The 27,735-nt window shown below is 31.8% G+C and overlaps 1 protein-coding gene across 1 annotated transcript in view; it reads right to left on the bottom strand.

Annotated features, from left to right (window-relative positions):
* Pcdh15 (protocadherin related 15) overlaps nucleotides 1-27,735 on the bottom strand; it is a 1,622,160-nt gene that overhangs the window by 1,205,960 nt on the left and 388,465 nt on the right. The window contains exon 2 of the mRNA XM_087184836.1: nucleotides 6,727-6,799. The gene's annotated coding sequence lies outside the window, so the exon portion shown is untranslated. The remainder of the gene's footprint in view (nucleotides 1-6,726; nucleotides 6,800-27,735) is intronic.

The following is a 27,735-nucleotide window of genomic DNA, read 5'->3' as shown; positions in this document are numbered from 1 at the left end:
TGAAAAAGCAAAACTTCAATAGCCAAGAAAGTTAGAAAAAAACAAAATGTACGTTTTATTTATGGAAACTTTCTCCAAGCCTCTCTTTCCTGTTGGGTCTCACAAATCTTCATGTTGTCTTCCTGACTTTGCAAACTTCTTTTAGGAAAAACGTTTTCTGATAATAAAAAAAATTAATGGTTTTATTTTTCTCAGGCCTAGTAACCTTAAGGTAGGTTGGAAGAACTACAGATATGTAGAAAGAAGAAAAGAAAACTATAGTTCTAGGACATGACCAAAGTTAGTCATGGTTATCACCATGTGTACTCCATAGCTTTTCTCCTGATGCTTGTGGCCAGACATTCCATGATTTGCTTTGTCCCCTTCGTGTATCATACTTTAATACCTAGCCAGAAAACTTGCAGAGCCAGGTGGACTGATTCCCTAATTCCCTCAAGACTGATAAATACACTAAGACAATGAGGGCTTCCTAGTAAGGACCTTGAAGCTCGACATGAATGCCTCATGGGTACTTAAACACAAGATGAAGCTTCACATCTCTCCTTTCATTTTTTGCCTCCTGTATTATCTTAACACTTGGATCAGCACTACATAATGGCATGCTCATCACTTAAGCAATAAATGTATTACTGTTGTGTTTGGTGGAGAGTCGGGCAGGTAGGAGTCCCCTGTAATGATCCTCCATTTCTTTTTGGGTCCTTGCCCTCACTTAGTGAAGAATGAAGAAGTGAGTCTCTTAGAAGAAAATGGGGGAGTCATGACTGATGTAATGCAAAACAAAAATTTATAGTATTTCAAATGTAGAAGAACCAGAAGAGCTATTTTAACAGTATACTGAGCTGTGAGATAGGGGGTATCCCATTCTGGAGGCCCCGGTGAGCATGAGATGTGTCTTTACTTGTAGGGGCAAAGTGTTTTGTTGATTGGAATGGTCTAGGCTGGGAAGGGGAAAAGATAAGTATACAGTAAATGTGAGTTAACACTTTCATAAAGGATACAGTAGGGTACATTTTTTTCAAGTGCATAGTACACAATAAAATATAAGCATGTGATGGTCTTCCAATTATTGGCCACAAATAACCATGTCATGATTTTGCAATGTTAATCATTCATGTTTTGTCCTGGGTATTTTATGTCCCTCTAATCTTCCCCTACATTACAAAGCTCATTAGCCCTGAACTTACCTAGCATATCTCATCCTCCTTTAAGGCTGAGGACTCCAAGATAATAGTAACTAATTATCAGAATTTAATTATCAAGTTTTCACATGTGCTTCTATACCATTGGAACAATGCCTTGAAGTCTCCAGTCATTGTACCAAACCTACAATCACTGTGTTTTCCAGAAAAGCAGAGCCTTGCTATCCACTCCATGATAAGAAGAAACAGACTAAAGGTGTTCAAGTAATGCTTTTAGACAAAACATGTTAGATCACCCATTTTACAGGAGACACCTACGTGTATATATCTTCAACCCCAGACCATGGTGGATTTCTTTATTCAGTACATACACCCTATTTTCTCCCTGAGTGTGTATTTCTTCAACTCTGCCTAGTAAATCTGCTTATGCGGCTCACTGGTATGTCTTGAAAAATATTATTTTCTATAAAAAGCCAGGATTAAGAATCTACTCTGTAGGGCAAACCGACCCCTCATCTCCTTTTTCTGGTACCCCTTAAGTCCGATCTGGTAACAATCTGTGATTACTAGAGTGGCAAAAGGACTTTAGAAGAGTCAAAAAAAATTGTTCAATTGCAGTTTTTCTTCAAATGATTGTCCTCGTCTGATAATATTTAATTGTCTGTGAATGTGTATCCTTCTAATGACTTTTCATTGATATCATTAACCACTTAGAAAACTGCCTGGACCCATGAAAAAAGTGCTTAATAGGATACAAATTTTTCAAGGACGGGAAGATTTTCCTTTTATTAAGATGATGACACTTAAGCTTTCTTAAAGTAAAAGTTATAGCACACTTTGTGTGATAAACAAGTTAGGACACAATTTATCTGAGGGAAGCAAATACTTAACATCTAAACAGTAACAATATACATAAGACTCCTTTTGATCTTGGACTTTAATTAATCAATATAAATGGGGTCATGAATTCTGGTTTTGGATATATTACTGGAAAGATCACACAATAATAAACCCTATTCGATGTAGAACTAATTTTCATATTTATTTATAGATAATAAATGACTAATTTCTTCAAAATTAATATTTTCCTTTAAAATTTTTCCTCATTTATATAAGGAGTATATATGATGATATATAAAGCTGTTAAATTGAAATGTATTTTTGTTAAAAGCCTGAGAAATGTGTTCACATTTTTATTAATCCATTAATTTAACCTAATAATACATACATAAATGTTGACTCTACAGATCTGTATATATTCTAAATCAGGTTATCTCACAAAGTTATAGTCAGTATATAAACATCTACTGCCTCAGATTTCTAAATTATGTAGCTGTTTTCACTCTATCCCATGACAAGAAGTCTTTCTATTATTGAAGAAGAAGCAGTATGAGGTAGGAGAAAATACTATGGATTTGGGATTAGACCTTGCTTTAGATCTCAGTTCCTCTGCTCTACTTACAACTTCCTCTTTTACATGATAAAAATATCTTCAAATAAAAGCTCAGTAATTTTCAGTACCCAAGGGGACTCCATCCCACTGTTTGGTTAACAGACATCTGGGCATCACCTACTTCACACAGAATTCTTTTACAGATGGTTTTTAAAATATTCCTTTTGGTCAGCGTGTTTAGTCAGTGTTTTGTATTTTTGATTTGTTATTATATTCAGAACACTACCAGGGGCTGAGAATTTAGCTCAGATTAATATTTATTTTGAGACAAGGTCTAGCTAGTTTCTGAGTTGCACAGACTTAGCTCAAATTTGCAATTCTCTAATGTTAGCCTCCCAGGATTCTGAGATTACAGGCATGAGTCAACACACATGCCACACAAAAAGAGTTAAATAAGATATTTAAAATGCTATAAGATAAAAATTTAAGTAATATAATTTTTTTTAGTTTTTTTTTTGTACCAGGGATTGAACTTGGGTCCTTTCCTTGCACAGCTGGCAGCGAGACCACTGAGCTAAATCCCAGGCCCAAAATTTAACTAATACCATCCTAGTTAAGAGAAGGTGAATTTTAAGGAAGGTGAACTAGTTGAAATATATATTATAGGGATTTTTGCAAGATTTTGTAAGATTTTTTGCAACTGAATTCTTTCCTTAATTTAATTGTTTTCTTGCTAATTTGTTAATCACTAGTGCTTAACAGGATACAATTTCCTCAAGGAGAGGAAGATTTTCTTTATATTAAGATGAGGGGAGAAACAAATCTCAAAAATCTCAAAAAGGGAAAGTTTTAAGATCTTTTATATTTTTACTTACCCTCATTTTTTACTTCCAGTGAAATAAAATTATAATGATATAATAATAATTAGCCAATATTTGAACACTATCCTATCATACCAGCACAGTGACAAGGTGCACAAAAAAATGTAACTCCTGAGAGGCACCAGCTGACCCACCAACTTGTTCTTATACAAGGTCAATCCCCGGGCAGAGAAGATAACCCCGGCATGGGTTGGCAGCTCAGAGGAGAAACAACAGACCATGCCAGCAGTAGTCGCCCCAAGAAAAGTTCACAGTTATTATAAACTGTAAAAACAGTATAGGATTTTAATCCTAAAGTAACTTCTTTTGCAAGGTAGAGGCTAGATTTTGAGAAATTCAAAGTTGCACCCATCATATTTGAGAAAGCTTAATTAGGACCTATTTTGGAAAAGAGTTAAGACCAAGCCAAAGAATAACTACAAAATGCCTTCATTTCAGTATTTGTAGTGTTGCCTTACCTTAGGGACCAGGTGAGAAATAGCCACCAGAGACAGTGGAAAAGTGAATGCAAGCTAGTCATAGATCCCCTTCAGAAGTTTAAGCCCAGATCCAGAAAAATATGATTATCCTGCCCTCCATGGTGAGAATCCTGGCCTGGCATGTGTGGCTTTCAGAAGTAGCTGAGTCTGAAAGTCCTGCCATTAAGTCTAGCAGTCTGTTTGAATCCAAGCCCTGTTACCAACATTGAGCATGGAGAAATGAGTTATCTGATTGCTATTCCCATTTAACAGTGTGAACAATGACATACTTCAGCGTGGATGGTTGCCACAGCCTGGGGTGTACAGACAGAGGGCCTAGACAGTGTGAAGGGTACCTCATAAACCCGCAGGCCACAAAGATAGTTGGAGAATATCATGAATTGTTGGATTCCAAGACTGTAGATCCTAGAAGAAAGCCATTCATTCAAAAATACAGAGTAGTTTTCCTTGGAATCATTTTTCTTTCTTTTTCTTCATTGGTTTTAGAGGTTTGGGGTTTTTTTCTATCTTTCATTTGTTTCTTTGTTACTTCTTTTTATTTCTTCTTTTTCTTATTTATTCTTTTCTCTTACTTTATAAAATTTTATTTTTCCTTTTACTCCTTAGTAGGACCCTTTATCTTATTTTCTCCATCTCATTTTCCATTGCTTAATTTTTCAAATTTTACTATTCCATTCTTCCATTTCCCATCCTCTATGTGTTTAGGAGTATAAACATTAAACTTTATTAATCTTTATATAGACAAAGCAAATCTAAATAAATAACTTAATGATGCTACTCAAGGACCTAGAAAAGAAAGAAAAATTCAAATCCAAAGCCAGTACAAGAATGGAAATTATAAAATTCTGAGCAGAGATAAATGAATTTGAGACTAAAAAATGTGGAGAACTGATAAGTTGAAAAGCTGATTCTTTTAAAGAATAAACAAAATAGAAAATGACGCATCTAATCTTATAAAAAATGTAAAGAAAAGACCAAAATCTATGTAATTAAAAATGAAACAGGTTAAATTACAAAGGACACTGCTGAATATCTAAGTTTATTGGCAACATTTTGCAAACATATACTCCAATAAATTGGAGAATTCAGAAAAAATGGATAGAGTCCTAGATACATGTGAATTACCAAAGCTGAACAAAGAAGATAAAAAACCCAAAATCAAGAACAGAAAATGGAATTAATGCATTAATTAATGCAGAATACCAACTAAGAAAAGGCCATGATACCATGAATTTACAACTGAACTCTATTAAGAACTAACTTCAAGATTCAATGTCCTCAAAATCTTTAATGAAATTGAAAGAGAAAGATTACTCAAAATCATTCCTGAAAGAGAATTTTTCTGATTCTAAAACCAGACAGTAATTCAAAAAAGAGGTCAGTCTCTTTAATAAACACAAATGTAAAATTTCTCTACAAGATATTGGCAAATAAAATGCAATGAATAATCAAAACGGTAATATATCATAACCAATTAATCAAGCTTATATGTTTTAACTAATCTTCTCTAAAGAAAACAGAGTGAAATCCACTTTTTTATGTTGGACCCATATTTTCACTACAAATATGTAAAAATTTTAAAATATCAATATTTTTCTTTTTTTTTCATTTTTTTCTCCATAAAGTTTATTGATACATTTTAGGTATACAATACAGTCACATTTATCAATGTGATCTTGTACCTCTACATGATGTATCCTGGCTCCCACTTTTTCCCATTCTCCTGCCCTCCTTTCACCCCCTCCACACTTTGTTATTTACAAAGACTTGGCCTCCATTCTTTCCCCTTCTCATATTTTTTTCTTTCCCTTCTTTCCTTTCTCTTACTCCTCCCATTTAATGTGTGAAATTATTTGCGGTGCTAATATGTCCAGCTTTGCCATAATGTTATGAGGCATACTATAAACAGAGTTGTATACAATAGAGAAACTCTTTGTCTTTCTGAAGTCTACATTACTGTAGAAGAGATAAGTAGATAAGATAACCAGTTATGTATACACAAACAATATATATATATCTCAAACCTGAATATATATTTATATATCTTCATAAGCATTTGATTTTCTGAAATAGTGTGTCCCAATTCTTGCTGAATCCTTTAATCAGAAACTTCAGTCATTGCTTCTTTGATTTCATGGAAATTATTCTATTTCTGCACTGACTTCCATAAGTTTCTGATACTCCTTCTATTTCTATGAATTTAAAATATTATTAGAGAACTAAAATATATATCTCCTCACTTTCATTGATGTGATTGCTAGCCCAATATTATCTTGATTCCTAGTTTTGTTACACCATAGTTTTAAAAACTATTTCTTCTGCAATCAAAGCACAAGCCTCACTTTAGAAACACATAAAAGAAAATTGATTTTCACTCTGAGAATGTCAAACTTCTGCCTATGGTACTCAGCTACAGCAAAGTTCAAAATGCGCCATCGACCTGATGGCTCTTGGCCTCACTATGATGGATGGAATGTGTCTACTATTTTAGTGCCAGAATGTCCTCCAAGACAATGAGCCAATCAATGACAAATAATAAGTCTAAACTGAGAAGAAAGTGGGCTTGTTATAAATGTATTAAAGAAGAAAAAAGCTGATCTTTTACTTCTCGAGGGAAAGAATTTTATAAACTATGAATAACGTTTTTTATACTTCTAGCTCACATGAATTAGATATGAATGCATATGATTTAAGAAGCTGAGTGAACCCAGAAAAATTCCATACATGGTTAATGAAATTAATGTGACATATAGACACAATGTGTTTTTTTTCTTCAAAGGAGAAGGAAAAAATATGAAGTAGACAATTTTAAGGGAAACTTAACCATTACTCACGCTATCGTCTTATGTTTCTGTCACTCACTGCTTCTGGCAACTTCAGCTGTTCATAGTAAATGTTTCAATTTTCCTGTAAGACAGAGTTACTGATTAATACTTATTAAAATAAACTTTATTCAAATGCAGAACTTAAAGCAATTCATTATCATACATATTATATCTGGGCTAGAGATAAATTATTACAAATTCTGCAAAGTAAATCCTGAAAACTTACATGACAGTTTTGAACATAGGTATTTGGGAAATTTCTGATGTGAAACTTTAAATCAGCATACACAACATCACCTATGCTCCAGGTTACATTTCTACTTGAGAAATGAAAAATTACTTCCACGTACATGTGACTAGGGTCTGGCATTTTGCCAGAAACCTGCACAGGGGAGTACAGAATAAAAAGTTCTGGAAAATATGTTGCTTAAAATAATATAGAGCCTTACAACAGTTAAAGTATTACATAGATTAAAAGTTACTTTATAACACTTTTTAGGTTTGAGAATTATATTATAAACCATTATTACTTCAGTGTCATAATTTTTTATACCTATGCTTTGTCTTAAAGGAAATAAATATTTTTATGAAAATGTAGTGCAAAATCTTAAGATATTTCAGATATCACTATAATTTCTAGTAGGTTTTGATCATCCTCATCAAAAGAGGATGCCTTAGTTATTCAAATACTCTATATACATATCAGGAAATAGATAAAGCATTGAGTAGAAATAATTATGTTTTTCAAACATCTATAAATGTTCCTTTGAGAACATGTGTAAATATTAGGTTAAAAAACATACTTAATTAAGGAAAAAAATGTAGTTTGTTTCTTAGAATCATACTTGTAATCTAGTGAATAAGCAGATGCAACTAGAAAAAATATTATTTTAAATATTCTTAAAATGATTTATATGAAATAACATCATGAGAAAGAATAAAGTATTTGTAAAAATCTAGAAGATATAACTGAAATTTTGAAAAGACTTTTATAAATGTACAAAACTCTCCACATAAAATAAAATTAAGTAATGTATAGAAAATATTTTTATTCTACTTTTTAGAATAATTATTACTTAAATTAAAAATATGTAAGATAGTATTCAAAATTTTTAAAAATGTATATTTCCAATAATTATTTCAGAATAAAATTTAAGTTTAAAACAATCTATGAACTTATTAGAACATTTTCAGCCAAATTATGGATGAAAATTGATAGAATCTTCAAAAGTTTTTATACCCAAACAAGGCTATTTTCAACCCACTGTGTTCCCTCAGTAAAGTCTTGAACATTTATATATAAAAATCAAGACTCGACTGATCAGTTTCTAAATTCCTTACATGGAGCATTCTTATTCAAAGAACTGAATAAATTTGGATTTTTCAATTGGCTTAAGCAACAGTGATCATGATAAGAGAATGTACTACAGTGACCTCCTGACTGGACGTCAATGTTTAAGTTAGTTTCAAAGATCAGATACAGGTAGAATTTCCCCTAAAATTTCTGTATATTTCTTAATAATTCTGAATCTATCCCATTCTAAACAACATACATTGCACTGTGTTTTGGGTGTATTGGTAATACAATGGAATTTCCCAACATGGTTTCATAGTAATGCAGTAATTACACATTTAATATTCTAATTGTGGGAAATTTATAATCTAATAATTAGAACATTTAATGACTCTAGGTCAGGGCACAGAAGACATTTTTTAAAAACTAAAATTTCAGCATAAACTGGGATTTGGTTAAAAAAAATCATGTGATTGTGCTCATAATTTGTTGATATAGCTCTAAAGACCAAATAATTACTTAAAATACTTAAAATCTTACTTTTAAAAAACTTTTCTCTTACCAAGATTTGAAGAATGATAAATCAGTGATTATATATGCACTTCAATAAATAGTTTGTACAGTATCAAATAATTGGTGGTAGAATGTTATATGTTTGAATTAGTACCAATATAATGAAGTATTTTTCTTAGTGTGAACATTAAAATTTAAAAGCTATAGTAACGAATGATAATTCAACAGTACCCTTTGAAGTTCTTTGTAGTACAAAAAAATAAACACAAGTTCTAACTGGTCTGAATTGCTTTAATATTATATATATATATATATATATATATATATATATAATAACAGGAAACGTTTTTCTAATTTAAAATACATAATTTCCACAATGCATTTAGTAATTTTACCTAACATATCCAAGCTTGTACTAAATCACTTTGCAAATATTGTTAGATTTATAAAATATTATTCATGATTAATAACTACTGCACAGTAATATACTGTTTAACCAAGAAGATACAATATTTAACAGCCTTTAAGCTTTTTAATGGAATCATTAAATGTGCTGCTGCATACAGATACCCGAGTACTGAATTGATTTGAAATTTGTTTCTTTAAATTTTTAAACTTTATTGGTACAAATTTGCCATGCATATCATTCACTTTCACCATAGGGAATTTGTACTTGTACATAATATAATCTTAATTTTTCTTTTTTTCCCCATTCTCCTTCCCTCCTTTCAACCTTTTCTCCCTTCTCTATTTTAAAAAAAACAACACTGTTTTAATTTTTCTTTTCACTTTTTAAGTTTCCTTTTCCTTTTTTCCCTTCTTTGTCCTCCCCTTTGTTCCCTTTCCTATTTGAACATGTTCTACTTCACAACATGTATCCTCTGTTATGCTCCTTATTTATCTTTTGGATTTCTCACACAAGAGAAATCATGCAATATTTAAACTTGTGTGTCTGATTTATTTCACTTAAGATTATGTTCTTGAAGTGTAACAATTTCCCTACAAATGACTCAAGTTTATTCTTTGTGGCAGAATAGTACTCCACTGTATATCAATGTCACATTTTCTTTTCCCATGCATTTTTTTCATAGGGATATGAGCTATTCCAAGATTTAGCTATTGTAAAATGTGCTGCTATAAACATGGGCATGCATATATCACTGTGGTATGATGCTTCTTAACTCTTTCTGGAAGACATCTGAGTCAAATGAAACCTCTAGTTACAGTTTTTTTATGAAAAGTCCATACTAATTTCCACAGTGGTTGCACCAGTTTACACTCTCACCAATAATGAATGAGTGTTCCTTTTCCCCCACAGCACCACCAGCATTTGTTATTGGTTAATTTCTTGATTATATCCATTCTTTCTGGAGAGAGATGAAATCTCAGTGTTGCTTTAATTTGCATTTCTTGAATGATCAGTGATGTTGAGCATTTTTCATATATTAGCTGTTTGCATTTCTTAACATGAGAAATGTCTATTTTTGGACTGAGTCTTTAAATTGCAATGGGGGGGTCTGATTTTTTGAGTTCTTTATGTATTCTAGATGTTAGTCCTTTGTCTAAGGAGTAGCTGGTAATTTTTTCCCCATTCTGTGGGTTGTCTCATCACTCTGTTTGGTGGTTTCTTTCTCCGCACAAAAGCTTTTTAATTTGACACGATCCCAGTTGTTGATTCTTTTTTTTTCGGTGCCTGGGATTGAACTCAGATCCCTGCGCTTGCCCAGCAGGCAGCGAAACCACTGAGCTAAATCCCCGGCCCAGTTGTTGACTCTTTGTAATAGTTCCTGTGCAATCATTTTTAATAAAATCCTTGCCTATACCTATGTCTTCAAGAATTTTACCTATTCTATATTTCAGCAGATTAAGTGTTTCTGTTTTTATTTTTAGATCCTTGATGCATTTCAATTTTAGTTTAGAACATCATGAGAGATATGTGCCTAGTTTCAATTTTCAACATGTGGAAAGCCAGTTTTCCCAGCACCAATTACTAAAGAGGCTACTTTTCTTCCAGTTAAGGTGTTTGGTCCCTTTGTCAAAAATAAGATAGCAGAATGTGATTAGCGTTGTTTCTGTATTTTCTCTTCTGCTGCATTGATCCTTGGATCTCTTTTTGTTTTGTTTTGTTTTTGCCAGAGCCAACCTGCTTCTTATCATGGTAGTTTTGTAGTATTCTTTTAAATTGGGGATTGTGATGCCCTCTTTTTTTCCCTTGTTATCAGAATTGCTTTGCTATTCTAGATCTCTTCTGATTACATATGAATTTTATGATTGTTTTCTCTAGTTCTGTGAGGTATGTTATTGGTATTTTGATTGGGTTTGCTTTAAATCTGCATACTAGGTTTTGAAAAATGGCCATTTTCACTATATTGGCTCTGCCTATCCCATATAGGGAATATGTTCCCATTGTGATATCCTCTTCTATCTCCTTTTTTTTTTTTTTTTAGAGTACTGTGCCTTCCAATGTATAGGTCTTTCATTTCTTTTGTTATATTGACTAATAAGTATTTCATTTTTCTTGTTGCTATTGTAAAAGGAATGATTTCCCTAATTTCTCTTTCTGAGTTTGTTGTTTACAGGAATGCTACTGATTTTTGAGTGCTAACTTTGTATCCTGTTATACTACCCAATTTTCTTATTAATTCTAAGAGTCTTGGCAGAATTTTGGGGGTTTTCCATGTAGATTATCATGTCATCAGCAAATAATGATACTTTAAATTCTTCCTTTCCTAGCCATATTCTTATTTCTTTCTCTTGTCTAATTGTTCTAGCTAATGTATGCAGAACTATATTGAACAGCAATGGTAATAGTGGCCACCCTTGTCTTGTTCGTGATTTTAGAGAGAAAGTTTTTAGTTTTCAATGATTTAGTATTATGTTGGCTGTTGGTTTATCATAGTAAAATAATTCACATTTCATAGAAGTAAATTTTAATCTCCAGAAATATTTCAAAATTTTTCAAATTTTCAAAATATTTCAAAATTCCAATCACCAGAAATATTTTAAATAATGAAGCCTCAGTTAAATATGAAAGAACTGTAAATTGATAAAAAATATGAATTTATGTTGTATCTTGTTTTTAAAATTTTGGAATGGGAGTATGCATGTGCATAATTGATAGCCAATTATCAGAGATTAATTTTATTAAAACAAACATGAAGGTGTGAAATGAAGAGTTTAGTATCATTAATTTAATTCTAAAAATGCTAAGGATATCCAATTTATATGATTTAAATAATACTTAGATTAACTGTTCTCCATGAAAATATGTAATCGGCCATTAATGGATAACCATTACTTTGTAATAGACATGAAATTACACAGGAGTAAAATTTCATAAACAGTTGTTTAATTAAATTCATGGAAGGAAGAAAGGCAGGAAGGATGGAGGGAGAAATGGAGGAATGGAGGGAGGGAGGGCAGATGATGGAAGGGAGGGAGGTTTAGGGAGGAAGAGGAGAGAAGGTGGTAAGGACACAGGCATTCCTGACAGTAAGGGAAGGGTAGAGGACAACTTGATGTTTTATCATGCGGCAAGTGATATTTAATTTAGACTGGATTTCAGTGTTTTCTAAAAGTTATAGCTGAGGACTGATGAGAAAATATTATAACAATTTCTTCCTTTTTATGAAAAGGAGAAAGAAAGTAGAGCATCCTTAGAAGTAAAAGCAAGGGATTTCCAGTAGCAGGCAGATATACAGGGTACACTGGTAGAAAGCATGTTTTTTCTCTCTTAATGTTTATATTTTTGGATACCAAGACACATCCGTTCTGGTTTGTCTTCCACATTTCTGGTTGCTTCTTTTCTCTGTCTCTCTCATTTTTCTTCCCTACCTTAGAGAATCATCAGTCTTCTTCACTTAAATTCCCTCTTGTTTCTACATATGGTAAATATCACGATTGTATAAAACCAATTGTGTAGAATTTAATATCTAAAAAATGCTAAACCCATGCAAATTAGCATCTTCAGCCTAAATTCCTCCAGCCTTATTTCTCACACATAAGTGAAAATGGGGTGACTTATCAAAATCCTTTTGATAATTTCTCTCTTCCTCCAGTACCCTCTTTTATAGCTTTCCTATTGTCTATACATTTAAAAGCAATTATTTCACTAACTTGGACAAAGGTACAAATGTATTTTATACACTATGATACTTCAAAGTTAAAATTCACTACTTATTTTTCTAATATTTTTCATCCAACATTTTTATGTTCAAAATGTATGTACCATATTGTTGGATCTTGCTTCTTGACCCATTCTGCCAGTCTGTTTCTTTTGATTGGTGAATTGGACCATTAACATTGATGGTTGTAACTGATATGTATTGACTTATCCTTGTCATGACCTTTTCCTCTTGTTGGATTCTTCCCCTTTGCATTTAATTTCTTGTCTTGCCTGATGGATTCATTTTTCTGGGCTTCACGGGGTTGTAACCCTTATTGTCCTTTCCTAGGATATTGTTCAAAATTTTTTGGCATGCTGGTTCAGTATTCATCAAATTCCTCAGGTGTTTTTGTCATGAAAGTATCTGATTTCTCCATGGATTTTGAATGATAGTTTTGCAGGGTACATCAATCTGGGTTGGATGTTGTTTTCTTTTAGGCCTTGAAACACTGCACTCCAGGCTCTTCTTCACTTGAGTGCTTGTGTTGAGAAGTCTGCTTGATTGTGATGGGCTTTCCTTTGTGATTTGTTTCTTTTCTATAACTGCTTGTAGGATTTTGTTCTGTTTGGTTTTTGGAATCTTCAGAATATATAAAGAACTTAAAAAAAACAGACTTCTCAAATTTAAAGGCCCAATCCAAAAATGGGTATCTGAAATGAACAGACATTTCTCAGACAAAGAAGTAGAAACAGAAAATAAGCATATAAAAAAATGTTCCACATCACCAGTCATTTGAGAGATGCAAATGAGAGATGCAAATTCAAGAGTTGCAACACTGAGATTCCACCTCACTCCAGAAAAAATGGCTACTATCAAGAAATCAACGAATAATAACTGCTGGTAGGGTTGTAGGGAGAAAGGAACCCTTCTTCATTGTGGAGGGAGTGCAGAATGGTGCAACCACTGTGGAAATTAGTATGGAGATACCTCAAAGAAATAGAATTAGAGGTCCCATTTGACCCTGCTGGATACCTTCCCAAAAGAATTAAAAGAGTCATACCCCAGTGATACATTTGCACCCATGTTCATAATAGCTAAAACTTGGAAACAGCCCATTTGCCCATCAATTGGAAGCTGGATAAAGAAGTTGTGTGGTTTTGTTTTATAAAATGCAGCACTACTGAGCCATAAAGAATGAGAAACTAGAGACATTTATAGCTAAATGGATTCACATTGAGGCCATACTTTTAAGTGAAATAAATAGTACACACATGTACCAATACCGAATAGTTTCTCTGGTGTGAGAATAGATAATGTGAAATAGGAATAAAAGGTCCAAAGGGGAATGGGAAGTGGGAGGAGTAGGGGAAAGGAAAGAAGGGAAGAAAATAAATATGAGAAAAGGGAAAAAAAGAAACAAAGTCTCTGTACATATGTAGGGGTGGAGGGGTTTGAAAGGATGACAGCGGAATGAAATAAGAACCAAGAAAAAAATAAGAACCAACATATATTATGTAAAAGTACAAATCCCCAATGACAAATGTCATCATATTGTATAGCTAAAATGTACCAATTAACTTAATGAATAAAAAAATGTATTTCCTGTGCCTGACACTTTTATTATTTTATTGTTCTTCCCATGAGTCTAATGACTATCCTAACAAAATAACTGTCTACTATATGCTATAGTAAAGGAAATCACAATGATATGACAGAGAACCATGAGAGAGAGAGAGACAGAGACAGAGACAGAGACAGAAACAGAGAGAGACAAAGAGAGAGAGAAAGAGAGACACAGACAGACAGACAGAGACAGAGAGAGAGAGAACAAGACCATGCTCCTTTTTGGTGTTGGACTAAGTTTTTTGCTTAACCTCCATCTAATGTATTCATTTATAAAATTATCATGTTGGATCCTATAATTTCTAATATGGCTTGCAGATCTTTGTTTCAAGAGGAGTGAATTTTAGATTAGAAGTATATACTGGCTTCAATTAAGGAATGCAGCATTGTTATTTGGTAGTAGATTTCTGTGTAAAAAAAATTGAACACAGGGGAAATAATGACATGTGAAGAACGTTTCAAGATGTGAAACTCTGAATAATGGTTATATGTGCCACATGATAGTAATTTCTGCTATAGAGCTCATCAGAAAGTAGTAAGTAATATAAACATAGAAGTTAAGCAATATGAAACTTTCTTGAATCGATTAAATAATTTGAATAATATTTTGGATACTGTATTTTAAATTCTTTAAAAACAATGAAAGGTTATGCTTATCTTCCATGGAAGGGATAAAATTGGTGACTATTTTCAAATAAATCTAGAGATTTTCAAAATACTAAAATATTGCACTGCTTTTCTTAGAAAGCTGACTTACTCTCAGAACATACATAATATAGAATATATATTGCCAATTAGAATAACAAATTTTATTTCAGAAACAAATGTTAACACTGTAGGGAATTTTGACTAACAAAAAATACCTTTTTTGTGAAAAGGAATACTTAGACACTGCAATTACTTATCACTGACATTTATTAAACTTAAGTACTCATCTAATCAAAATATTGTGGGATTTCCTTTCAAGTTGAAGCACAAAAACATGGAAATGAATCCCTAGTCTCTGATTTTTAAATGTAGTTTTAACTTAGTAAAATATAAGGAATAAAATTGTGGAAACAGCTGAAGTTTTATCCCTGGCCAAAGAGATTAATATATGACTTTCCAGAAAGCCTTGGAACTATTTTGTGTAACAAGATGTTCAGTGAATGGCCACTTCAGAGCATTTGGATATTATAAATCATTATAATACCAGTTTGAAAGCTAAAAGGTCTTCTAATACTCAAGCATGCTACAGTAACTCCATGGAATTATTTTCGACACAGTTGAAAGTATGTATCTAGTCATTACTTTTTCCTGTTGAGAGGACTAACATTGAACACACTACTTTTTAAATTATGTCCTATAGAATATTTATGATGTCATTAGAATGTAAAAAAATCACAGGTGTGAAAAGGAGAGATATGAACCTACACGTGTTAAAACAAGGACATGATTTAAATATGTGTATCTATTAGAAGATGTGCTTTTTAGAGTGTCTCTACTTGACAACGTATTAATTAGCAAACGTGATTTTTCGAGAGTAAGAAATAGCCTCACAGGGCTGGCGATATAGCTCAGCAGCGCTGTGCCTGCCTGGCAAGAGCAAGTTCCTGAGTTTGATCCTCAGTACTGGGACAAAAATAAATAAAAAGGAAAAAAAAAACCCAGAAAGAAATAGCTTCCACAAGTACTAAAAGCCTTTTAAATGTAAAGATCTACAGAAAATATTTATCTTATGCAAATTTAACAAAAGTCATGTGAATCACATTGCAGAGATCACTGGCTGCGCACATTCTTTCAGATTTCAGGCCAAGCTTTTCACATAGGATAGCCTTATCACTATATGTAACTAATGCTGAAAAATGTATTAATTCTGCAGGCAATTGTTTTTGCTTTGTGGTTTCTAATCAACAACAAAACATTAGGATTCCTGGCGACCTTCTGAATATTGTTCTGTACCTCAGTGTGACACACTGAATTATTTTATTTAAATCATCAATGCCCCAGGAAAGACTTAATGGACTCTTTTGAATCACATATATGGAGGTGACAAAATTGGTATCAAATTTGCTTCTGTGTTAAAAATATTATATGTGTGGGAGTCTATGTGTATTTAAAAGGGAAGGAGTCATAGAGACTGTGTGCCAATATCTTTATTAAAAAATTGTTGTAGTTTACAAGCCCACTCATTTTTCTGGAAATTTCACTGATTAAGTTATTCTCACAGATAACCTCATAGGTGAAAATATATGATATTGCTTAATTGGTATTTCATAGATGCCTCTGTAGTTGAAGGCTTTAATGAGCTTATCATAAACATTTTAATTTTGTCAATTTATCTATTGATTTTTCTACTTTATAACATTTTTATAGCTTAGATATAACAAATAGGGAATAAATACTCTCAAATGTGTTTCCTCATTCTATGTTAAAATGCCATCTTACAGAATTTTGATATACATATTAAACATTTATAAATTAAAATATATTATTCTGCTTTTTATCTTCTCTTAATTAAAAATTTCTTTTCTACTATAAGTATTTGATGTTAACTTCTTGAATTTATTTTATTAAAATTATAACAATATGTTTAAATCATATGAAATTGATTTTGATGTAAAGTAAATATTGGTTGGTCTAAATATGAATTATTTATATTTTAAATATTTTCTATTTCATACTTTGTAGTATACATCTCAATCTCTCATGATAACCAGAACATCTACTTTAACAGACCAAAGTATATCTTTACTCTAAAATAAATTTGGATCTCAAATTCATGTTAATGAAACATTATTGAAAGTTATTCTTTTTAATGATTAGCTTTGCTACTTTTTTATTTCAAATTTTTATTTTCATTAGTCCATGTTTGTAGTACATAACTATGGCATTCATCATGGGAAGTTGGTACATGCATTTAATACATCTTAATTCTTTGCATGTCTCTTTCCTCTCTCTGCCCTTTCTCCTCCATCCATCTCTTGGTCCTTCCCATTTGAAAAAGATCTTTCTCTTTGTTTTCTAATTTTAAGCAAAAGAAATCAGAAACAGAAGCTTAAATATCAGTTTTTCTTATGAGAAACCAAAAGCATAAAGAGTAAAAAAATGTTAAAAAAACTAAAAAAATAAAGTTATCCTTGAGTGTCATAAGATGAAATATATTTTTAAAAACATTTTTGCTAAGACTAAGTGTGTAGATCAGCGGTAAACACTTGCCTAGCATGCATGAAGCCTTAGGCTTATGTTGCAACCAAAAAATAAATGAACAAATACAAATATTTATTTTTAGTTTAGAAGGTATCTTTTGGCTTAGAATTTATGTGTGAAAGTGCTACCAGGTGAATCAAATACTGCCAATCAAAATTCTTCAGAAATCTAAAACTGAACTAAAATGTATAGATTAAGTGTATCATAGACCAATGGGCATATTAGACAAATTTTTCACACTATCTTATTGTGCTGAGAAGACACTCTCTCCACCTCTCCAGGCACTTATTAAAATGTGTGAAATGTTTTTAACTCACACCTACATGGTACTCATTTGTTCCAGGTTTATTTCTGTCTGTGTGGAACAAAAGTAGCTTGGTTGTCACACTAGTTAACCTCCAGCAGGGTAACACACTCAGAAGAAAATAAATGTAGAGAAAGTATTTAAAAACTTTTGAGGATACTAGTTTTGATGAGATCAGTTCACGATTATAGTGTAGAAACTCAGGTCAGGAACGAAGCTTTAGATGATTTCACAAAGCAGAGTGGTTCTGGAAAGGTTCATGTAGTTGAAGTTGGGGTGTGAAATGTGTGAAGAGAGGAAATTCAGGGAAAGACCATTTCCAGTGGAAAGAATAAGACAAGAAAAAATCATGTGAGGGGCACAAATAAAGTCTAACATTGAATGATTTATCATTCATTTAGTTTTGACAAGCATATTTAAAAGTTTCTCTTTTTTTATAATTCCAAATGTTTACAACAATCTGGAAAGATAGCTTGTAAGAGCTTTACACTGAAGTTTCTTTCTAGCTATTGACTTTGAGATTGAGGTAAGTGATAAAACAAACTTTCCAAAATATATTTACAAAACAAAACAGAAAAATAGTAGTAGGAATTTCATAAAATAGAATTGTTTTCTTTTCTAATAACAAGTTTGAAAGGAGTACTTTACATTTTTTGGTGGTGTTTAGGATTCTACTTGACAATATCAGGTTAACCAAATACTTATTAAACAAATGGCTTTTCCAAAGTACTGTACTAAGTTTCATTTAAATTGCGAGTATAATTTGTTAAAACATAATTCTATATGATAATGCAACCTTGTAAGTCTAAGTTTTCTCATTAGGACAAAAGCAGTAATTTGAAATATCATTATACTAGATTGTGTAAATCTATGTTTACAGGATCCTTATCGGTAACTTTTTTCATCTAATAGCTTTAAGAACTATTTTTACTTTATTGATTTATCTGAGAGTACCTACAGTTAAGAATTTTGTATGCTAAAGTAAAAGGCTAGGATATGCAAACCCTAGACCTATCCAAATATTATTCTGTATATGAATGAATACATGACATTATACCTATTTTTATATTATGTCATGTTAAATTATTTAAAGTCTAATGAAATTTGTTTAAAACTGATTTTGTAACTTTTGATCATGAATATTTCCTTGAAGTCTCTTATGAACAAAAATAGTTTTTAGTAAACACATGCAAATAGGAGCCTCACACATTTTAGAGAAGTCTTATAAAGAAAGTTTTGGAATATAGTTTTCTCTGAAATATACTACATATCCTACAAAGTGAGATTTAACTCTCTATGATCTCACTTTCTTGGATAGATCGCCCTTCCTCTGAGTTCTTTGGTGACTAAGAATAGTGTCCTGAGTTTTGATATGAAGGGATTTTTATGTTGCAGAAAACACTGAAAGATAATTTAGTAATGGAGAAAATTTAAGTAATAGAGAATTTAATAATGCTTAACAGAAGCTTTTCTGCATTATGAGCTGCAAATGCTTTTTCAGCTAGAGGTTATTTCATATGTATATTATTTTCAAGGAAATATATTCGAAAATTAGCCATTGTTCCATGTGAGGTATCTTATTTTTAGATATTTGAAAGCAATACAAAACTCAAAGAACACCAAAAAAATTAATTTTAAAAATTAAATCTGTCTTCAAAGAGTGAAATTACCCTTACATTCTACCTCTCTTTTTCTAAAAATGAGACACACCCTTTCTTTTTAACACCTAAACACACACATGTATGGGCATACACATGTGTATGCACACATTCATGAACATACATGCTTATGCATACACAGAGCATATCATAAAGTTTGCATATAATAAAGTTTCATAGCACAAACTCTACAGTCAGTCTTCCTGGAGTTCAATTTTGGCTCTGGTACTGATAGCTGTAAACTTCAGAAGGTCATTTAACCTCTCCGTCCTTACTCTCCTTATCCATGAACAGATCAGTAATACATACTCTATTTCATGCCAGAAGTAAATGAGTTGGTACATGTGAATCACCTAAAATGGTATCTATTAAAAAACAAACATTATGTGAGTGTTAAATGATATGATTACTTCTGCTGCTACTGCTACTACTTTAATATATAAGCAACAGAATGTAGAGAGAAGACAGGGTAAAAACTGTAGGGTTTTATTGGAAGGAAGGATATAATTTATTTTTCATTTTTTAGAAGTGATCCGTGTTCAGTCAAGTTAAATCATTCAGTGACACCTAATGATAAAGCAGATCCAAGTGGGACAAGTACAAACCTTGTGGCCCTTATGGAAATGTCCAGCAGACCCGTGAATGTTCCATAAGTGGGTTCCTTCTCACCGCTGCATGTCCACAGATTTCCCTGATGCTCAGATACAGTATGAGGTATAGATATGGTATATTTTTTGAGATTATGGTATAGACAAGACAGGTGATTATGGAATACATGTCACTTATACAATGGCAAAAATCTATTATTGTATAGAATTAGTATTAGAACCCAATTTTTAATATTATGTGTTTTAGATTATAACATTTATCAATATGAATGGTTCAGTTTGGAAATATTCTCAGTTGTTTGAAGGAAAAATGATGTTGCAATAATTAAGATTATATAGTGAAGGGCTGGGGGATTTAGCTCAGTGGTTTTGCTGTCTGACTTGCAAGCGCAAGGACCCAAGTTCGATCCCCGATACCAAAGAAAAAAAAACCCCAAAAAGATTATATAGTGAAATAAATTTACTGTAGATGTTTTTGAATCTTGATATACATTGTAAATTATCAATGATGCAATAAATAACCTAAGAAAAGTCCTAGAAATATTCTTGAAATCAATCATTCTATCTATATCTATCTACCTATGTCTAAAATGTTTCTTTTAAAATAAAGTGCTATAAACATTCAATAAGTTATAATGAAGTATAATATCATTATATCTGGAATGTTCAAACATTCTGCTTGTCCTAGTCAGATACAGTTATTATCTCTACCTTTCTCTTATCAGTCTGTCTAGCCTTTCCCGCATATTTTTCATTTTTAAACAAAATATTAATATTAATTGTTACACCTAAACAAGTCAGAATTGTTTTGGTTTATCCTTACTTTGCACTGTTAGCTTTAAAGATACAAATGAATAAGAGCAGCATCCTTACTTTAACAGTTACATTACATTTCTCTTTTCTTGATTCCATCCAAAAGTAGAGTACCTCCCGTCAATGTTTAACAGACAGCATATGTGCCCCTCCATTATTTCAAGGAGATAAAAAGAGAAGTCTGCTCTTGGTAGCCCATCTAGTTGGGCCAGAGGAGAAATGGGATGATCTGGGAAAAGGTCCAGGCAGTCAGTGCTAATAGCTGGGTCTGGGTAGTAGCCCTGGAGAAGCTGAAAACTGACTGAATTGGGGACATAAACTTTCAACATAATTTGCTCATTTTGTGTATGATGGCCACAAAATAATAAAGGCTAAGTCTTATACTTGTAGTGTGAACAGTAGTGACATGGTGTTTCTGAGAAGTGACAATCTACATTGTACACTTTTTGATAATGTCTAGGGTACAGTTAATACTTATTGCCACTATAATTAATGTGTTTCCATAGATTCTTCATACTTTTTTATTTAAAAAAGAAATATGTTGCAGCAAATGAATGCAGAAAACATTGTTATAAAATTTATTTTGTTTTTTAATATGTTTTAGTATATTTCCCTTTTGATTATCAGTTACTTTTTCTAACACCAAATTTCAAAACCTTTGTTTAAGAGAAGCAAAATTATGATGTTAAAGACACAGAAAATAACATAACTACAGTGAATATATAGAATATGAATATACATATATCCTTAGTACATCTCTACTAGAATCAAGAAACTATTTGTATTAATATGCTTAATTAGCCTATAAACATTTTTCCATTTTGCACATCTAATCTGAAATGATGTTTTTCTCAATTATATTAGCCATTATGAGACCATTTTCAAAGTTTTGTAGCATGTTTTAATAAAGTTAAGTTCATTTATTGTTCATATTTCTACTTAAAAGATTTAGTAGTGTTTACTATTCCCTCTTTTTCTTAAATAATAATAAAACAACACTCCTTGTTTCAGTATCTCCATTCCTCTTGATTTTTTTTCATATCATATTACATCCAACCATGTGCTTTCTGAAGTACCTTCAAGTTGGCTCAAATTTGCAATATTTAATTTAGGAAGAGTTCTATGAAATGTTCAATGGAAACTTCATTGTAATCAATATTCCTAATAGAAAAAATGGTTATTCACATGAGGTAAGTATTTCTAATTATTGCTGGGTATGGATTTCTCCTATCAAATGTTGTTAAGGTGTGGATAGTTTTTTAATAACAAAAATAACAATTGGAGAGACACTGTTACTTCCAATATTCATAACCATGTCATGATTATGGGTGAATTTATGAGCATGGATAAAATCCTGTTACCCATCTATGTGCCAAAACATATCTTTCATGATTTATCAAATACCAGTAGTAAATTAGTTGTCAAAGAATTGCTTGCAAAACCAGTGAATTGTTCTGAAAAAGATTTCCTTCTGAGGGTGCATAGCCACATAATAAGCATGTGAGAAAACAAAAGAACACCAATACTGTCTAAAAAATGATTACATAATTTGACTGAATTAGCCAGTTTCTTGTAAAGAAATTTTAAAAATAATAAAAGAAGGAAAATATGGAAAAAAAACTTTTGTAAATGAGGAGAGGAAGAGGGTCTGAAGGGAGGGTAGAGGGATGGTAAAAAACCAGAATCAAGATATATCACGTAGAGGTACAAATTCCTTATGCTGAATGTGATCATTACATATACATAAAATGTACTAATAAACTTAATTCATCAAAAAAGAAATAATTGTATTACTATTTTCCAAATTCAGCAGTAATTTGTCTTCATTTTGCAATTTAATTTTTTGAAGGTTAAATTATGACAAGTGGAATACTTATCTACTTTTGACTACTTGGGATTTAGGATTGAAAAATGTCATTTTAGATGATATAAACACTGATTTTTAAATATACACACTTTTACCAATCTGTCCAAGGACTGGAAGATAAGCTGATTATAAAATATTTTCTTAGAATGCATGAGGTCCTTGGTTTGATCCCTTGTTCCGCAATAGAAAGAAATCTGTCCAATAAGAAAGTCTTCCCTGTTATTACATAAGTAGCTACTAAAATAGCAACATTCTTAAACTTTCTTGTTATCAGGAGATAATGAAATAATTTTATGTGTTTGTGGTTAGTCAGAGTGGGGAGCTAAAGTGGAAAGGGATAGAGGCATCAAAAATGATCAAGGCATCTTAATATGTAAGTATGAATTCCCCAAAATAAATATAACAATTTTGTACTGCAAACACTAATTTAAAATAAAAAGGAAGTAAAGTATCCAATTAATAAAGATTTTGATGATTTTTGAGACTTTATAGTGATTGTATTTTTACTCTTCAGAACTTGATTTTGCTTTGAGATAAGCAAAAATGTTACAGCATAATGTTTCACTGCTTTGTTTTAACTAAACTAAATTCAAATCTCAGTTGTACAAATTAGCTGCTCTCATATCTTAGAGCATCAGTTTCTATCTACAAAACATGGATTATAGGGTCCAGGGATTTAGCTCAGTGGTTCTGGCACCCCCCTCGCAAGCTCAAGGTCCCAAGCTCTATCCCCGGTACAAAAATCAAAACAAAACAAAAAACATGGATTACACTAATTCTGTTACACATTTACTGAAAAAATCAAAATAATGTTTGTAGACTGATAATAAATAAGGCTCATCAAACGTATTGATCAACTCTATTCCTATGTATTGATGGAAAGCATTTTTACTTGTTTCAAATATTTTGAAAAATTTTGGCAGTATCTTCTAGTTTTAAAAACATGCCTCCCCTAAGAGACACCAATTACATTTCACAGAATATAGACATGTAGAAGGAAGTAGGGTATATCCATCAAAACAACGTCCATTGGAACTTTATTTATAATACACCAAAGTGGAAATAGTCCAAATACTCTTCAATATGAACATGAGTAATAAATTTCATTCTTTCCAACATTCATAAAATGAACTATTGATCTACAAAATATGAATGAATCTCATAGTCTGTATGTTAAACAAAGAATCCATATATATGATTATTCAATTGGTATTAAATTCAAAAACAGAGAATACTAATAAATGGAGATAATAATTAGAAAAATGTGAAATATTGATTCTGAAGTTATGAAAAACACTTTTTTCATAAAAACTTCAATATATTAATTCAATATTTTGATGCTTATAAGGTACACATATGTAAAATAATTAATACAGAGATATATATTTGAAAAGGCAACATGATGTCACATATAAACAAGTACCTAACTACATATAACATATAATGTAAGAAATTTTATAGGTTATGGAGTTGCAAGTTAATGGTAAATCATTTGCCTAGCCCTTTAAAAGCCCCAGGTGTGTTTCACACCACCACAAGAAATTAAAAAAAAAAATACAAATTATGTGGAGCATTTTGCACAACATTTGGCTCATAACAAATGTTCCAAAGAACACAGCTAAAATAAGTGTTATCTAAACACTTAGATACCAATTTCCAATTATGTTTAGTAAAAAGTGAAAACAAACTAGTCAGAGAAAGATTAGTTCTGATAATTTATAAAAATTGTCCAAAAGTTCAGTAAACACCTTATAAATAGATGTTTAGGAGAGCAGCTGCACACTAATAAAATATTAGGCAGTTTGTTTCAATGATAACAAATAACTGCATACACCAGATCAGGTTTAGAAAAATTGAGAGGAAAGTAATTTGTCATCTGTCAATGAAATTGATAAGATGCTTGAAAATCTCAATTTAAAGCATAAGATTTGCTATGTTACCTATGATAGGTATTATTCTTTATAACACAGCTGACCCACTGACAAAATCAAACAAAATTATCTCATTATTTTTGACACTAATAGAAATGAAGTTCAGACTTGATCTGCTGTATTTAATATGTAATTTGACAAACACATTTTGACAGATGTCTTAGACAATATTGTCCCTCCAACATCAAATTCAGTTTTTGAAAAATTGCAATGATATAACTTTATATAAGTTATAGAAAACTTTCCCTTTTTGTTTTTGTCATTTATTAAGCACCTCAGAAATTAGAAAATATGATTTTTCATTGACTGTTAAACACTATGTGTTTATTATCGTTTCAGATTACTTTTCGGGGTGGGTGTGATAGCACACTCCTGTAAACTTAGCACTGAGACAAGAATATCCTACATTAAAGCCCAGCCAGGGCAACTTACAGACATAGTGAGACCTCATCCCAAAATAAAATTATAATGATGAAAAGGGCTGGTGATGTAGCTCAATGCAAAGGCCCTGGATTCAATGGCCAGTACTGCAAAAAATTTAATTTCATTTTTTAACACCATCTGTTAGTACTTGGTAAAAGCACTCTTTATGGTCTGCCTCACTTTTACCTCCTTTGTTACCACCACATTTCCAGGTACAGGCATAGATAGTATTCACATAGGTGTTCTTTAGGTGTAGTATTCACATAGGTGTCCCAGACTTCACCATCTGCTTTAGTACTTCTGAAGAATGTAAGGTCCACCCATCTGAACACACATTTTCATTTCTACCTTTCTACCAGTCTCGTCCTTTCAGGTTTCATTTATACTTCTGGCAGAAATGTAAGATTATAAAACTAAACAATATGTCTAAAAAGCATTTAGTTTAGTGTCGTCTAGATTCAAATAGTTCCTTTGCATTTATGAGAAATATAGCTTACTTTTGTTATTTCTTACTGATTTAATCTTTTCAAAATGGAAATTATAGTGCAGTTACAAAACATTTTCAAAAATACAGGTGAAATTGAGTGTCTTTATTGTTATATAACGACTTGAGAAGTGGCATTTAATTATATATAGACTCATTTCTTAACATAGCCTTGCAAATCAAGCAAACCTAAGATGTGTTCAAAGGTAAACATCTACATCCTTCTTGGTTTGAGCCTCTCACAGCAAGGTATGCTGTTTGAACAGGAAAACCAGCCCCTGTACATTCCATACTTGGGCTACTGAGAGAAATAATTAAGAAGAAAGCAGACTTTATTTTCAATTATGTACCTCCTGCAAAGAAAGTTTTAGCTATCCAACTGTCATTGGAAGGGAATATCTTAGTAAGATAAAGGAACTGCTCTCCTTTCCATAAGTGTCATGACCTATAGATATTAATTTCAGTAGAAAGAGATTAAAAGACAATGTGGAACACACCCTTCGCTTCATTAACTAGTTCAAAATATTTAAAACTCCTCAAATTACATACCATTACTCACTTTTCCATCATTGGGAAATAAAAACAAACCAGCACTAGAAATTTAAAAGAGGGAGGTATATTGGGCTCATAGTTTCAATGGGGTTTATCCATAGCTCTAAGGAAGAAATGGCATAGTGGAATGGCATAACAAGGGAAAACTATTCAGCCCATGACACCCAAGTTGAAAAGACAGAAGAGAGGATGTTGGATAATAGATACTTTCAGATCTTTTCCCAGTGATCTGCCTCTTCTGACTGGACCCTAACTTCCAACAGCACATTCAGCTATGTACTCATCATTGGGTTAATCCACGTGTGAGTGTAGCATGCCCATGATGTACTCACTTTCCAGAAGTTCCACCAATAAACACATGGGATTTGGGGAGAGGGTCATTTTAGATCTATACCTGTAATAAATACTGATTTCTTCAGAGACAGGACTAGATTTTTGAATCTCCCTCCTCTTCCAAAAACAAAATCATTGGGGAATGTCCTTTCTGGACTAATTTATGTTATGATACTGTTTATAGGAGAAAGAGATTACTATTTGCCAGGAAAAATAGAACAGCCTTATACTGGCCTATAGTACAAAGTTTATCCAAGAGTTATTTATGTACAAGGAGTGATTTCTCTTACTGAACAGATATTAAATGCCTGAGAAACTAATAGCATTTCACAGTAGCGTGTCTTATTTTCTGGGTCACTTCTTTCTTTACTACTCTCCTCAACTTTGGTAAAGTTTTCTTTCCAATGTTTCTAATATTGAAATGTAGTAATTTCAAATATGAACCCAAAGGAATCATACTATAGCATATAATTAATCTTGATATTGGGGATTTCCTGATGTGCATATTAAGATACTGGTTGATTTATTTCACTAAACTTTTTTCTTAGTTAAAAGCAAAGAAAATCAATTCTGCATTTCTGAGATGAAATACTCTCTCTCTCATTCTCTCTCTCATATATGTTTATATATATTTGCACAGATCTATACACACATATAAACATAAACATAACATAACATACATATAAATATACACAAGTACAACATGTAAATGCACATACATAGTTTTTTGCTATATGTGAATTAAAATTTGAATAAGAAGCTAGATGTGTAATATACCATCATTGATATTACTATTTCCTATCATCTGAATATAGCTATATACTTTATATAACTACAGAACACTTTAAGCAAAGTGAATTTCATCTTTCAGATATTTTTATTTATTTATTTCTTGGTGTGACAGAAATTGCCCTCAATATAAGCACGCAACACTGCATCCTTGGTAGGGTTTTACAGGATCTTCTTTCCCTCACATAATTATGTCTGAAATTCAAAGATGCCATATATTTATATTGAAGTTGATTGATGTTCTTTATAAGCAACAAAGAATAACAGAATACCAATGTATCAAAACACATTTATTGAAAACTGTACCACAATGCTAACATTTACTTCATTGTATTTACATTTAAAGACAGCTGCAATGTCATAAACATTTTTTGGCATCACTGTCAAAATTATTTTCTAGTCATAGTTGTTTAGAAAAAAATTAAAACTAAGAAGAGCATTACGAAGTATTTTTCTCACAAAACAAAATAAATTTTACATTGATTTTAAATAATACTTGATATTCCCTGAAATTCTTTTCAGGTGGATGAT

This window comes from Heterocephalus glaber, unplaced genomic scaffold (assembly GCF_053883595.1).
Source record: "Heterocephalus glaber isolate CG9 unplaced genomic scaffold, H.glaber_assembly_v1.0 deba00001497, whole genome shotgun sequence".
NCBI lineage: Eukaryota > Metazoa > Chordata > Mammalia > Rodentia > Bathyergidae > Heterocephalus > Heterocephalus glaber.
This window is presented reverse-complemented; position numbering and strand designations above follow the sequence as displayed.